Source organism: Leopardus geoffroyi, chromosome D1 (assembly GCF_018350155.1).
Source record: "Leopardus geoffroyi isolate Oge1 chromosome D1, O.geoffroyi_Oge1_pat1.0, whole genome shotgun sequence".
Taxonomy (NCBI): Eukaryota; Metazoa; Chordata; class Mammalia; order Carnivora; family Felidae; genus Leopardus; species Leopardus geoffroyi.
In genome coordinates, this window is record NC_059329.1 from 13,620,579 (window position 1) to 13,633,932 (window position 13,354).

A 13,354-nucleotide genomic window follows, 5' to 3' on the forward strand; every position below is an offset into this window, starting at 1 on the left:
TCTTCACTAGACAGCCATGAAACATCACACAGCGTGGAGGGGCTGAGGGGGCTGAGACAGCCAATGGGGTTAATTCAGGCTCAGCAAATATTTGGTGTGTGCCCATCCTTTGCCCAGAGCCAAATTAGAGCCTGTGGTAGATACAGAATAAGTACTATTCAATTCAATTCATTTTGACCCAACAAACATCTACCGAGTGTGCTTGTTCCAGGCATGATAAATATATAAACATAAATAGATGATGCTTTCCCTCCAAGTGCTCCCAAATAGAATGGACAATAACACAGGCATCTCACTGAAATGCTATAAAATACTTACTATAATACAGACACGAACCAAAAACCAATGGAGCTCTGTGGACCCAACAAGAGGGGCACTTTGAACGACCATTCATTCCAGAGTCCCACAGAACAGAAAAGAGATTGAGAACACGATGCCATCAGACTCTCTAGAATGGAGAAACTGATAGGCCCAACATTCCAGGCTGGTGAACATGAGAAGTTCAGATAACACTATGGAAGCTAAGAGGAGTCACCAGGACTGGATCTGCTTGACGAAGACCTGGGGTAGTGGACCTCACACGGGAGACCTGGAAGATGGTCCATGGAGGAAGAATACTGGGAGGGATGAGTGAAGTGTTGCAGGCTGAGCCAAGAGAAAGAGGTGGGAATGTGTGTGATATATTTGGAAGCCTGGCCTAATGCAAAAGGGCCCAAGGGCAACCTCTTTCTTCCTTCTCTCCAAGCTCCCAGTCACCAAGGTCCAAAGGGTTTTCTTTAAAAAATTTTTTTAAATGTGTATTTATTTTTGAAGGAAAGAGAGACAGAGTGTGAGTGGGGGAGGGGCAGAGAGAGAGGGAGACACAGAATCTGAAGCAGGCTCTGGCTTTGGGCTGTCAGCACAGAGCCCGATGCGGGGCTCGAACTCACAAGCTGTGAGATCATGACCTGAGCTGAAGTCAGACGCCCAACCGACTGAGCCACCCAGGCACCCCTTCTTATATATCTTATATGGTCCCAAGCACAGGTATTCCTCCTGGCCAAAGAAGCCCACCCTTTAAGTGCATTCTGAAGAGAGAGGCAGAGCAGTCAGCAAACACTCGAGGCTTGAATGCTGGAGGTCATGGGTGGCCCACTTCAATTTTGGTCTCAAATCTGGGAATTCGTAAAAGACTGATTCTAATCTCTCCCTACCCCACACCGCACCCCCAGAAGGACAGGGTGAAAAACCAGAAAGTTACAATTTTTTCCAATCACGGGCTGGGGGGGGGGGAGGGGGGGTGCCATTGCCATTCCAGGGGGCAATCCACCTCTAAAGAGTTGTTCAAAATTCGATGTTCATACCCTTTTCTATGTTATCTCTAGATTTCTCCTTTCAAGGCATTTCAAGATAAAGGAAGCTCATGAAAAGTTCCAGATAAAGATGCAGGATGCTGAAGAATCATTAACATTTACTGAGTGCCTACTAAGTGCCAGGCACTGTTCTAAATGTTTTACATGCAAAACTCACTTAACAGGGAGAAGGTCCTGCTGCCGGGACAGCCAAGCCCCCATAGGCCGCTCCACATACTTCTGTGCAGGCTGACAAAATGCAAGAAGGTACCTGTGCAAACATGGCTTTTAATCATGGTCAGGAAGACACGTGACCACTGGGTCCATTTCAATGACTTCATCCATTCTGCTCAACCTCCTGACTCTGCCCCTATTGCTATTTTGACATTCATTCACATACTAGCCAAAGCTTTCCTGTCCCCACTACCTCCATGTAGGCTGCAGCTGGATAAACCATCACTTATACCCATTTTCTGGAAAGCTCTTCTTTGGGCAAGTGCTCATTGAGTTTCTGAGAAAAGCTGCCATGGGGGCCAACGTACCACCTAGGGAAGAAACCCATCAGCAAGGACAGGCTCGGAGCTCCCCAGAACAGCGTCTGATTGTCAAAATGTCATGTTGGAGAAACGATAACCTTACCCTGCTTAAAGAGAAACCTCTTGCGTGTCACCAACAATCATGCAAACTAGACTCTTAAAATGAGATTAGGTCAAAGTACAACCAATCAAAGCGGGAGTCTCAGTTGCTCTATGACTTCATTTAAAGTTTCAGTGCCAGCAGGAAGAATAAAGAAATCAATATTACATTTTCTTCATCATCAATTTTGCTTTTTGCTAAATGAAAATGCTTTCATTCCCTCCCTGGTTCCTTCCACCATGGAAGATGTTCCTTGTCTCCCCCCCACTCTCCCCCGTTACTATCTTCACCCCCATCCTGTTATGCCATGTAGGACGGTGCCGTACGTGTGCCTTTTTGGACTAAGCACTTAAGAGTATTGCAGAGGATGTCATCTTAATTCACCAAAGATTTGCGAGTATGACAGTCCTCGCTCAGCTGGCCTTCCTGCTGCAGCTGGGCTCTGACCGTGTTCTGCTCTATGGATGGAGCGTGGATAACTTACTCCAAACAGCTCTTGAGGCCCCAAGGGCACATCCCCCCTCAATGCCCTGTGCCAGGCTGTAGTAACAGACCCTGTAGAAGGGAATTTGATAGGCAAGGTGAGCCCTTCTTGGATTCATTCACGGGCTTGGGTTTACAGAAGCAGCAAAGGGACCTCATTATAAGATGTTCTCACCTCCTCCGTTACAGAAGAACTGTAAGGCTTTTGCTGAACAACACAGTGGTCTCGTTCCCACAGTGGTCCCCACAGCAGTGACCTTCAAGGGCTCTCAACCAGCTCCCACTCTATTGGCGCTAAGATGGTCCCAATCCAGGACTTGACTCACTCGGCAGTATTTGCGAAGAGAGACAGAAACAAGAATTTTGAAATAGAGGAAGGAAAAATAATACAAGTCCACGGGGCTGGAAACTCATTTCCTGAGGAGTAGAAACACATCGCATGCTCTCTGGGACTCACCGAGCTCCAGGAAGCTCGACCAGTCACTTAATAAGTCATTGAGGACGTGTGGTTTAATTAACTCGCCCAAAATTCCTCCTTTCCCTTTCTCACTTTTGCTATTAATATTTTTCGATATCTGATAATGCAGTGTAGTTAATTCTTTCTGGCTTTATAATGAACACTGCCATAATGAAAAAGGTTAGCAGTGCTTCAGGCAGCTTTTAATTATCCAGCCGAGCAGGTAAAAGCACTTTATTCTTCTCTTTTTTTCCCCTTACTTAGCAATTAATGGAGGAGCTCAGTGGCACTTACTGTACCTTTTTTGTTTTCTAATGGATGATGCGGCACGGAGCAGGGAGGCCTTACTGTACCCCTGTTACTACCAAGTGCAAACGCTGAATATTGCACTGCTGCGATTCAGGTCTCTGGTTTGCGGGGCGGAAGCAATTCTGCTGCCGGCTGAAGGCTTCTCTAATTAAAAAGCCGAGTTACCTGGAGTTGTTGCTACCAATTCCCTGTCTCGCAGTTTCCTGTCTTTGCATCTGCACCCAGAGCCCTCCAGAATGCTTTTATAGGCCAGGTGGCCTTGCTTTATGGCAGACATTTTCCTGGTTCTACTCAATTGGGCCACCTTCCTTCTATCCTCCCTGCCCGCCACGGCGAACAACAGCCTTGGGATTGTTCTCCTTACTTTATAGACAGGGAAACTGAGGCCCAAGGAGGTTGTCTGCTTGGCCAAGAGCCCTTCCTTCCGTGCTTAATGACGCCCCTCCTCGAGCTAACTGTGATACCCCCTTATAGGAGGAAAGAGTTTAAAAATTATGTGAGCTGCTTCGAAGTTTACTAATCCATAAAGTCACAGGGAGCAGATTTTTATTACAGGTGGAATTATTTGCATGATTCCTCTTCATTAGGCAACCATATAAAACAAAACAAAAAAATTGTTCAGGGAGCGTATGTCACATCTTTCTGTGGGTTGAGAAAGGCTGACTGTCCCACAGACTGCATATTCTGGCCCCTTTAGAGGGGCCGGACCAAGCTTTATAAGAGTCCAGGGCCTTCTGAAGAAGAAGGGATAGATAGAGACCCCACACCCTCTAAGGTCTAGAGTGGGGACAATCTCAAGGTGTACCCGTGGTCCTGTGCAAAGTCTACCTGAAGGGAAGGACGCCAGAAGCATAAGGCGGGAATATCCCAGGGATCAAGGGCAACCAGAGCTAGTGATCTGGGCTTGACCCCAAACTGCTGGGTTTCTGGAATGGGCCAGCAGCTACACTTGCCTGGCAATGTACGCTGGGAATGAGGACCGGCATCTGAGAAATGAAGAGAGATCACTGTTAGGGCAGGAGCCCTTTGGAAGGTGGTTTACGATGTGACATCACTCAGGGTACTTGTCTAATTGTCTCTGTTTTCCAATATCTCTTTAGGGATAAGCTTTGAAAAAAGGGGAGATAAAAGGTAAATTTTGGAGCATCATTTGTGCCAAATATTTGCTCCATTCTCTTCCCACCCACATTCTAGGTTCACAAACTTCCGGCCAGAAAAAAATCTCACCAGTGCCACTGTGGCAATAGGACTTGAACATTGAACTCATCAGATCCTTGTTACACCCCATGAGGTTTTGGCTGCTTGTGGTCCCCTTCATGTCATCTTAACTTAGTTGGGGTTAAAATTATCACTCACTTTTATTGCCAGTGCAAACTTTAAGCAGTAGCAATGGTAGTGTTGGATATGGAAACTTGTCTATAGGCAGCAAGAAATGGTCAGACCTCCAAATCTACCAGGCTCAATAGCCACCTGAGTTTTAGGGAGAATTCTAGAATATTACCTTGCAGCTCAGCGCAGGTCCCATTGTGACCTCACGCCCACAGGGCTGGGTTAGACTAGTCTTCAGCTGCCAACTTGACGAGGCTGGTGGAGAGAGCTCACCTTCCAGTCCTCCACTCAACATCTGGGGACAGAATTGGCCCCAGGGGACTCCATTTCACAGAGGTTCTTGGGCAACTTGGGGGAGGGTTAGTAGCTTGAGGATATGCTGGCTTTTCTTTAAGTACTCAAGTTGATGATATCTGTCAAAACACTTATTTTATATTTGAAAAGCACTTTGAAGTTTTCAAAACAATTGCAGAACCATTATCACACCTGATTCAAGTAACACTTTCAAGTGTCATGAAACTACTCCCCATTTTACAGATGAAAAAGTCAGAGCAACAGAGGTCACTTCCCTCTTTAGAGCAGCGTTTCTTAAGAAAAGGTGGTTCTGCCCCCCCAGGGAATATGTGGAAATGTTCTGAGATATTTTAACTCCTGGGTGGCAGGGGAGATGCCGTGCTACTGGCATCTAGTGGGTAGAGGCCAGAGATGCTGTTAAACATCTTGTAATGCACAAGACAGCCCCCCAAGACAATTATCTGGCCAAAAGTATTCACAGCCTGGAACTGGACAAACCCTGATCTAATGGCACGCAGGTAATGGACGGAAGAGCTGGTGATTTTTTTTTTTTCCGACTAAAAAACAATTTTTAATGTTTATTTACTTTTGGGAGAGAGAAAGGGAGAGAGTGAACGGGTCAGGGAGGGGCAGAGAACGAGGCAGAGAGAGAGAATCCCAGGCAGGCTTCGTGCTATCAGCACAGAGCCCGAAGCAGAGCTCAAACTCATGAATGCTGAGATCATGACCTGAGCCAAAATCAAGAGTCAGACGCTTTCCTGACAGAGCCACCCAGGCACCCCAAGAGTCAGTGATTTTTAAAGTTGATGTCACACTAAATTCATAATGTGCCATCTGTTGAATATTTACTGAGTACTGTTCTGAGGGTTTCACACCCATCAGCTCAATCATCAAAACGATCCTGAGTGGCAGGAATTATTACTCTACTTTCAAATGAGGAGATCGAGACTCAGAGGGGTCAATTAAGTTGTCAAGGGGCACATGGCAGAATGAACAGTAGAACTGGTGTTCTCTTATTCCTGGACTACTCCTGCTTCTACTTTCCTGGCTCCCTGCAGCATGACATAGACAGGAAACTCCCTACCTGATGAGCACCATGCCCAGAATGACTGACTATTCCTTATAGGCTTACATGGTCAGGATCGTCAGAGAGAGTGAGTTTCAAGAACATCCTTTCCTCCTTATTCTTTCAAGCATACAAGTCAAGATTCAGGGAGCACAATGGCTCATTGACATACGCTCCTTCTCCCCTCTTACACCTATGGCACAATCCTTGACATGCATCCACATCATTCATTCACTTATTCATATACTCACTCTAAAATATTTATCAAGGGTTGAGGACACTAAGAGGAAAGAAATATATGCTGTCTCTATTCCCAAGTTACTGACAGTCTATTGGGTCAGACAAGCCTAAAAAAAAAAGCATTATATTACAATGTGTGTAGTGCAGTGATAGAAATACGGCCAAGTTGTCATAGAGGCATAGGAAAGGGGGCCCTAACCAGCCTCGGGGGACTGGGAGTCATACAAGCCTTCCAGGAAGTCATCGCTGAGAGAGGTCTTAAAGGCTGAGATGGAATTCATCAAATATGGAAGGGGAGAAGAGAGGACAGGGACACAGAGTCTGGAAGGCCTAGAGCTTCATGGAAATACAGGTGGTCCCAGGTTACCGGAATGCCAGTCACAAAGCAGGGAATGGAGATGGAGAAGTGGGCTACAGCCTGAAAGCGGGGTTGTAAATGCTAGGGAGACACTGAGGAGGGGAATGCATTCTAATTCTCAGGTTACAAACTCTTAGGGAGAAGCCACTGTGTATTTCAGATCAGATTGTGCTTCAATCCGTGTGGAAGACAGATTCGAGGGATTCCAGGCAGGAGGCAGGGGGGTCAGCCAGGAGGAGTTCAGGCCAAGAGCCTAAACCAGAGTTGGAAAAGGAGGGGATGAGTTAAAAAGTGTTTGGGAGGTAAAGTCAGAAGAATTGGGTGTCTGGATCTAGGAACGAATGGAAAAGGGTAAGATATGTTTGACATTGTTGCCTGAGTGGTTTGTGGGGCATTCAGGCAGATCTCTGTCCAGTGGACCGCTGGCCATACAGGTCTGAACTTGGAGGGAAAGAGATGGGTTGGAGATACAGATTTGGGGGTCGTCAGCAGAAGGGTCAGAGTTACAACAAGGGAAATTGGTTGAGCAAATTGGCCTGACTACCCTCCCCAGTCCATCAATCTGTGACCAAAGTGCTGGGCAGATGTACAAATGTGGCTGCTGGGAGCCCACCCATGAAGGAGAGTATTTAAAGATGGTAGGAGGGCATTTTCAAAAGTCATTGCAAGCTAAATAAACAGCTCCAAAGAAGGCAGTTGCCTCTTGGCAATCAACCTCGACATTCCTACTCAAGATAAACATCATACACAGGCTCAGTGGGAAGCTATATTTTTCCCTCTCCCATTATGAAAAGAATGGCTGTTGTCTTGGACACAAAGCCAATAGTTCACCAACCCTACAGTCTCTGCTGGCTTAGACTTGAACTATTCCTCAACCGGGTCAATATTCACTGCAGGGCCATGAACCATGGGAGACCCTACCTGGAATCCAGACTCCTGTCCAAGACTGAAAGTCACTGGATTTCCCACATCATTCCTCTATTGGCTATGTCGCAGTCCTTCCTACATGGCAGGATATGTATATGTATGCAGTCCCATGGTCCCCACATGACCGGGAACATGCGAGCATACTCATCCCCCCCTCTTCCTAGTACCGCACATACTTAGAGTTAGAAAAACATGTCCTTCCATATCAACACCTGGCACCTGGTATAAAATAAATCCAGACTTAGTAATTATCCTAGGACTTCGCAGCGTTTTCTTCTGACCAGTGTTGAAGGCTGGTGCCAGTCACCATAACTAGGTGTGAATTAACGCAACAGCATCCGAGCCGCAGAGCCTCCTGGGCTTGTGTTTGAAACACAGAGCTGTGTTTTAGAGCCGTGGATAAAGTTCATTAATAGGTGTGAGCACAGTTCTCAAAGGGCAGTTCTGCCATATTTCCAGTCACTGTTCAGAATTCTCATTAGCCAATTACTCTGCTCCCGTCCTTCTAGCTCCCGCGGTAATGTGTATCTTAAAGCCCCTGGTAAGACACAGCATGTTTTAAATGTACCTTAATGTATTGGAAATGCACGAATCCCCTTCGGGTTTATATATCTTAACCACTGGCCAATTTTGCAAAGTTATAAATAAATGTTACAGGCATCAGCTGCAGTAGTAGAATCAGCTGGGGATATTTAAAAGCCAGTCTAAAGTCTAACTTACCTCTAAATCTGAGATATAAAGCAGGGTAAGCAAAGCAGGTAGGAATATGCAGATAATTTCCTGGTAATAAAATCAACAACCTTGACACTGGAAGCGAGATTGAGCGGGAATAGGGCTGGTGGGGGCAGCAGCTTGGTTGAATTAGCAAGTATTTCTGTACAGGTGACTGTGCTGGGCATTGTGGGGATACAGAATACAGAACATCATCACAGTTCTGGCCATCAAAGGGTTTATAAACAGGCACACGGTGATGAGATAAGGTCCTAGGTAACAGAGAGTTTGAGGGGAATGACACTACAGAAGGAGAAAATGTTATGGGGACCAAGTTGGGAGGGTTCAGAAAGGAGTTCTTTGAAGATCTGACATTTAGAAAGTCACCACAGCCAAGGGAATAGGGGAAGGAAGAGAGAAGAGGATTGTCCGGAGATCTGCCGGACAATCAGATGGGAGTTTGACTCCAGGCTCCCTAAGGTCAAGATCCCCATCACATTGACCTTGTTCTCTTCCATAGCATGTAAGGATAGGCTACTGAGTGCCTGGTAATCTTCAAGTGCTGTACTGTTTTATATGCATATGTATTTTATTTACTATTCAGCAAACCCTAAATACAGAGTTTTATTATTCCCATTTTACAGATAGGGAAACCAAGGCTTTGGGTGGTTAAGCAACGTGTTCAAGGCTACACAGCTAGAAGTAAAGTGTCCTGACTTCCCAACAGAGTTCCTGGCACACAATAGGTTTTCAGTATATAATAGTTAAGTAAATGGGTGGGTTTATGGATGGGCGAGGGAAGAATGGATGGATGGATCGACCAATGACAGGTGGACAAGTACGCGGTAGAACTAAGGTGTCTGGAAGAGATGGAGAGGTCAGGCAGGGGAAAGGGGGTAGGGGAAAAGCAAGTGGCCCTTAGAAAGCCAGGTTGACTCTGTGGTGTGCCAATTTTAATGGGGGGGGGGAGGAGAATCAGAGGGGAGGCCAGACAACTGCTGAGACTAGCTTTCCTCTGCTACTGAATTCATCCACAGGCTCTTCCATGAAAGACTGAGCTTCTGGTGGATCATCATTTGTATTACTTACTGGGGCCTGTGTAAGCAGTGAACCAAGGATCGGGTGCCTGAGTCCCAAATCTGCCTTCACGAGTAACTTGCCAGTGAACTTGAGCGTCTCATTCTCCATCTGCCAGGTGCGGTGATGATGCTTGCCAAGCAGTCTCACAGGGTTCTGTTCTTTATCCTGTGCCTGAGGTTGGACCCGAGGAAAATTAGCCCACCTCTTTGCTTCTCGGATACCTCGGAACGATTAGCCCTGAATATAGGAGCTGTACCCCTTAGAAATGGGAGTAGACCCTGGGCCCTTCTAGATTGTTTCTAGAAATAGGCTCAGTCTTCAGATGCAGGCCTCACCAGAGCCCTTCCTTGGCAGCCTGCCTGTCCCGGTAGGGGAAGTGGTCCCTGGGAGAGGGAGCTAGTCTCGGAGACAGTTTGTCTGCCTTCTCTCCGAAGCTTCCTGTGTATGGGAAATGAATAGATCCCATGCACACCCTCCCTCCTCCTTGGCAGGCTACTCCCTGCCCTCCCCGTGAGGTTCCAGGAGCCCGTGACATTATCTGCAAACTCCCATGAGAAGCTCCAGACCACGGCCGTGAGCCCCGAGAATGATGAATATGCAGGAAGGGACGGTGTGCCAGACAGGGGAGCCAGGGCTGGGCGGGGGCAACCATGCAGGGCAAGGGAGCCAGGGCTGGACTGGTGGGGAGGGGCTCCCAGGGTCCGAGCACCCTTGGAGAGGGCCCCATCACTGGCAGGCCCATTTGCCCTCCTAAAGAGCTAGAAGCTGTCATGTGTACGTCCGCATTCTCCGGAGCTGTGGACTCCGGAGTCTTAGAAATCCTCCTGGCGGCTGAGCCTCCCACTGGCCGCAATTAACCTGTTCAATACTAGGTCAGCAACTTTGCAGAGGATGTTTGCTGATGGCATTCTACTGGGTGCACTGGTACTGTTGACTCCGGTCCACAGAAAGCCTGACACGTCCCTTGTGGCAGACGAAAGCTAGGAGCAAATTCTGCCTGCATCACAGAATCCTTAGGCTGAGTGTGACATTTGGAGGTCACCTGGTCCATCCCTGTGCCTGCAGGCAGGCCTGGACATAAACCGGCCTAGACAGATGAGAATCTGTTCTCTCTCTCTGCCTTCAAAAACCTAAGGACATTTCATGTATCCCTTAGTGTCCAATATCCCTCAGCCCTGAGACTGTTCCTAGAGCTCATCTGTATTCCAGGGGTTCTCTGATAGGTGTCTCAAGGCAGAGGTGAGGAACAACCATCGTGTGCTGTATGCAGTGGGTGCTACAGTGTGTTCCCACGGGCTTCTCAGAGCCCACCATGCACGCGTCTCTCTTCCAACTCAGGGTTCCGTGATATCACGTTGGTAGTTTGTGGTCAGCCACGGGACAAGTATTTACACCACGGAAATTGGCAAACACTGCCGATGAGGAGCAGCCTTTTCCCCCCAGAGGACAAGTTGCTCAACATTCACTAGCACACAACTAGTTGTATAGAGCAATACTCCGGCATAGAACTTGGGTAACAGTCATCCTCTGTACCCTTCACTTTAGTGTCTTGAAGCTCCCTCACTGGCGGGACCATAATTTCCCCAGAGCAGAGGCTGTGCCTTGCAGGGGACTTTTTTTTACAGCAGCTTGCATGGCGCCCGTTTGCCAAAGGAATGAAGGACACATATCAAATCATCAGGCTGAGTGGCTGTGGGTTTTCGTTGTCTTAGGACTCATGCACTCACACTGTTTGAGTCAGATTGGCCAAACAGGAGGTACATTTATCTGACTTGACTTCAGAGTTGTACCATTTAATTCAAGCAGGATTAATGAAACATCTACTCTATGCTCACCCTGTCCTAGGCTCTGGAGCCCGGGAGAAGGGGAAGTTTATGGGCACCAGCGTCCCATCCCTCCTATTCTCAAATGACTTACACTTTGATTTGGAAGATAGGCATACGAGCAGACAGTTAGAAATCAATAGAGATATCTATGAAGGTTGTGCCTGATGGATTTGGGGTGGTCATAAAACACAGCAGTAAGAACATGGGACACTGGGGTCAGGTTGCCTGTGTTCGAATTCCATTAGTAGTTATGTGACCTTGGAAGGCTTGCTTAACACCCCCAGCCTTGCCACCCCCCCACTCCCACAACTCAGATTCCTCATTCTAAGGATATAATGAGATCTATCTCATAGAGTAGTTATCAGAGTCCGTGCATTCATGTTTAGAAACCATTTAGCACACTGCCTCGGATACAGCGAGTATAAAATATATAGTAGTTATTATTTGTATCTTACAGTCTAATGGCCTCTTTTTAAAAATGAATACACTGAGGCCCAGGAGTGGGAAAATGACTATTTGCCAATTAGTGGCAGGCCTGAGATTAGCAGCAGTAACTAACTTTATCGATATAGGGGAAGGGACACGCCACAGTAACAAATCTATCCCCAATCTCTATGCCTTTGCACAATAAATGTGACTGTCCGTGCAAAGGCAGAGGCAGACCAGGCGACCCTGCCCCATTCTGTAGCTGCCCCTGCTGGAGCCCATGGTCTCCAAGGCCACCGCAGCAGGGGCAGACAGAGGTGGAGGAGGTGTGCCAGCTGCTTCGGCCAGTCCATTGGTCAGAACCAGTTACGTGGCCCCCGCCCAAGAGTGTCTGGGGGCGCAGCCTGACGTGAGGTTATTTGGTGAACACAGCGCATGCCACGCTAACAGTACAGAAGATATCCCAAGGTGGCATATGATTAAGTGCTTAATAGTGGACAGCTACTCTGTGCGACAGTCTGTGATTAAGTAGCCCGGTGAGGGGTACATACAAGTGCGGCAGCAGATTAGGGAAGGGGCAGATAAGGAAGGACAAGAGGGCTGAGCATCTTTTGCTGAAGGACTAGCACTAGCTCAGCACCTAGCACTAGAACAAGACCTAAAGGGCGGGTAGAACCAGGAGCTGCAGAGAGGAGGGGTCCCCCCTCAAAGCGGCATCTCCTGCAGTGGTGATCCTGCTGTCGACCCCCCAGTCACCAGGAGTTGCAGTGGAGGCAGAAGGAGGTGGGCCCTGATCACTGGCAACTCCCCAGACCTCAGGCTCCTGGAGAAACTACCACAGAGCTCAGCTTCCTTCCTAGGTCCTGAAATAAAGGCTTCCCGGTGGAGCACAGGGTGGTAGAAAGAGGGCTGGGTGCAGAATCAACAAATGCAGATTTCCTGTTGTTCCCACTTCGGCCTCTGACTCCTGTGTGACTTTGCACAGCCTCTCCACCTCTCTGGGCTGCGGTCCTTATTGGTGAGATGCAGAGTTCCCTCAGGCCCTTGACAGATCTGATTCTCCAGGACTCGGGGCTTCTCGTAGCCAGCGTTTATAGGATTAATTGGGCGTTAAATATTTGGAGGGCTAGTCTGGGGCTCTCCTCTGGGGGAAAGATCCAAAGAGGAAAGGAATTCGCCAGGGCTCTGGCCGCTTAGAGGGTGAACAGGACGGAACATGGCGTATGCAAATCTTTGGTGAGGGGCCAACCTTCCATCAGAACGGAGCCGGAGCCGGGATATAGAGGCAGCCCCGGAAGCCGGGCCCAGCCTCATAAATCTCAGCACTGGCATATCAATCAGTCAGTTTAATCGGCTACAATACTTTTTTCTTTTGGAAATAAATAAAGATGAAGGCAAGAGATACCACCCAAAGAGGAAACCCCAGAGCAGTGTGGATAGTCACATGGCCACCGAATCCCGGAGCCGGACTCTGATTAATGGAGCAGGCTGGCTTTGATAAATCAGGTACCTCCATCCAGTGGGTTTAGGCTCTTGTTTTCTAAATGGGAACTTAATGCTGTTCACTCATTCATAGGTAGGATGCTGTGTCAGAAAGTTAATATATAAATCTGTTATTTACAAGGGTCTCCACATTTGTTTCTTAAAAAACAAACTTATAAATCATAGACATCTCAAATAGAAACTTTTCTGGCATAAATTGTCACCCTCTTCCTATAAATCTCACATGTGCAATCCTTCCTGATCTGTTAGACTTCCACATTTGGTGCGGGATCAGGACTGGAAGTGCTGGGAGCTGGGAGGAGGATGCAGGGAACATGGCAATAGTCTGTTCCTTCTTTTGCCTTGGACTCCTTTTATTTATTTATTTATTTATTTATT

The 13,354-nt window shown here is 47.6% G+C and overlaps 1 long non-coding RNA gene across 1 annotated transcript in view; it reads left to right on the forward strand.

Annotated features, from left to right (window-relative positions):
• Positions 1-13,100, forward strand: part of LOC123600693 — a 143,283-nt gene extending 130,183 nt beyond the window's left edge. Inside the window, exons 7-8 of the long non-coding RNA XR_006713743.1 lie at positions 1,365-5,357; positions 9,179-13,100. This is a non-coding gene — a long non-coding RNA (uncharacterized LOC123600693). The remainder of the gene's footprint in view (positions 1-1,364; positions 5,358-9,178) is intronic.
• The last annotated feature ends 254 nt before the right edge of the window (positions 13,101-13,354 follow it).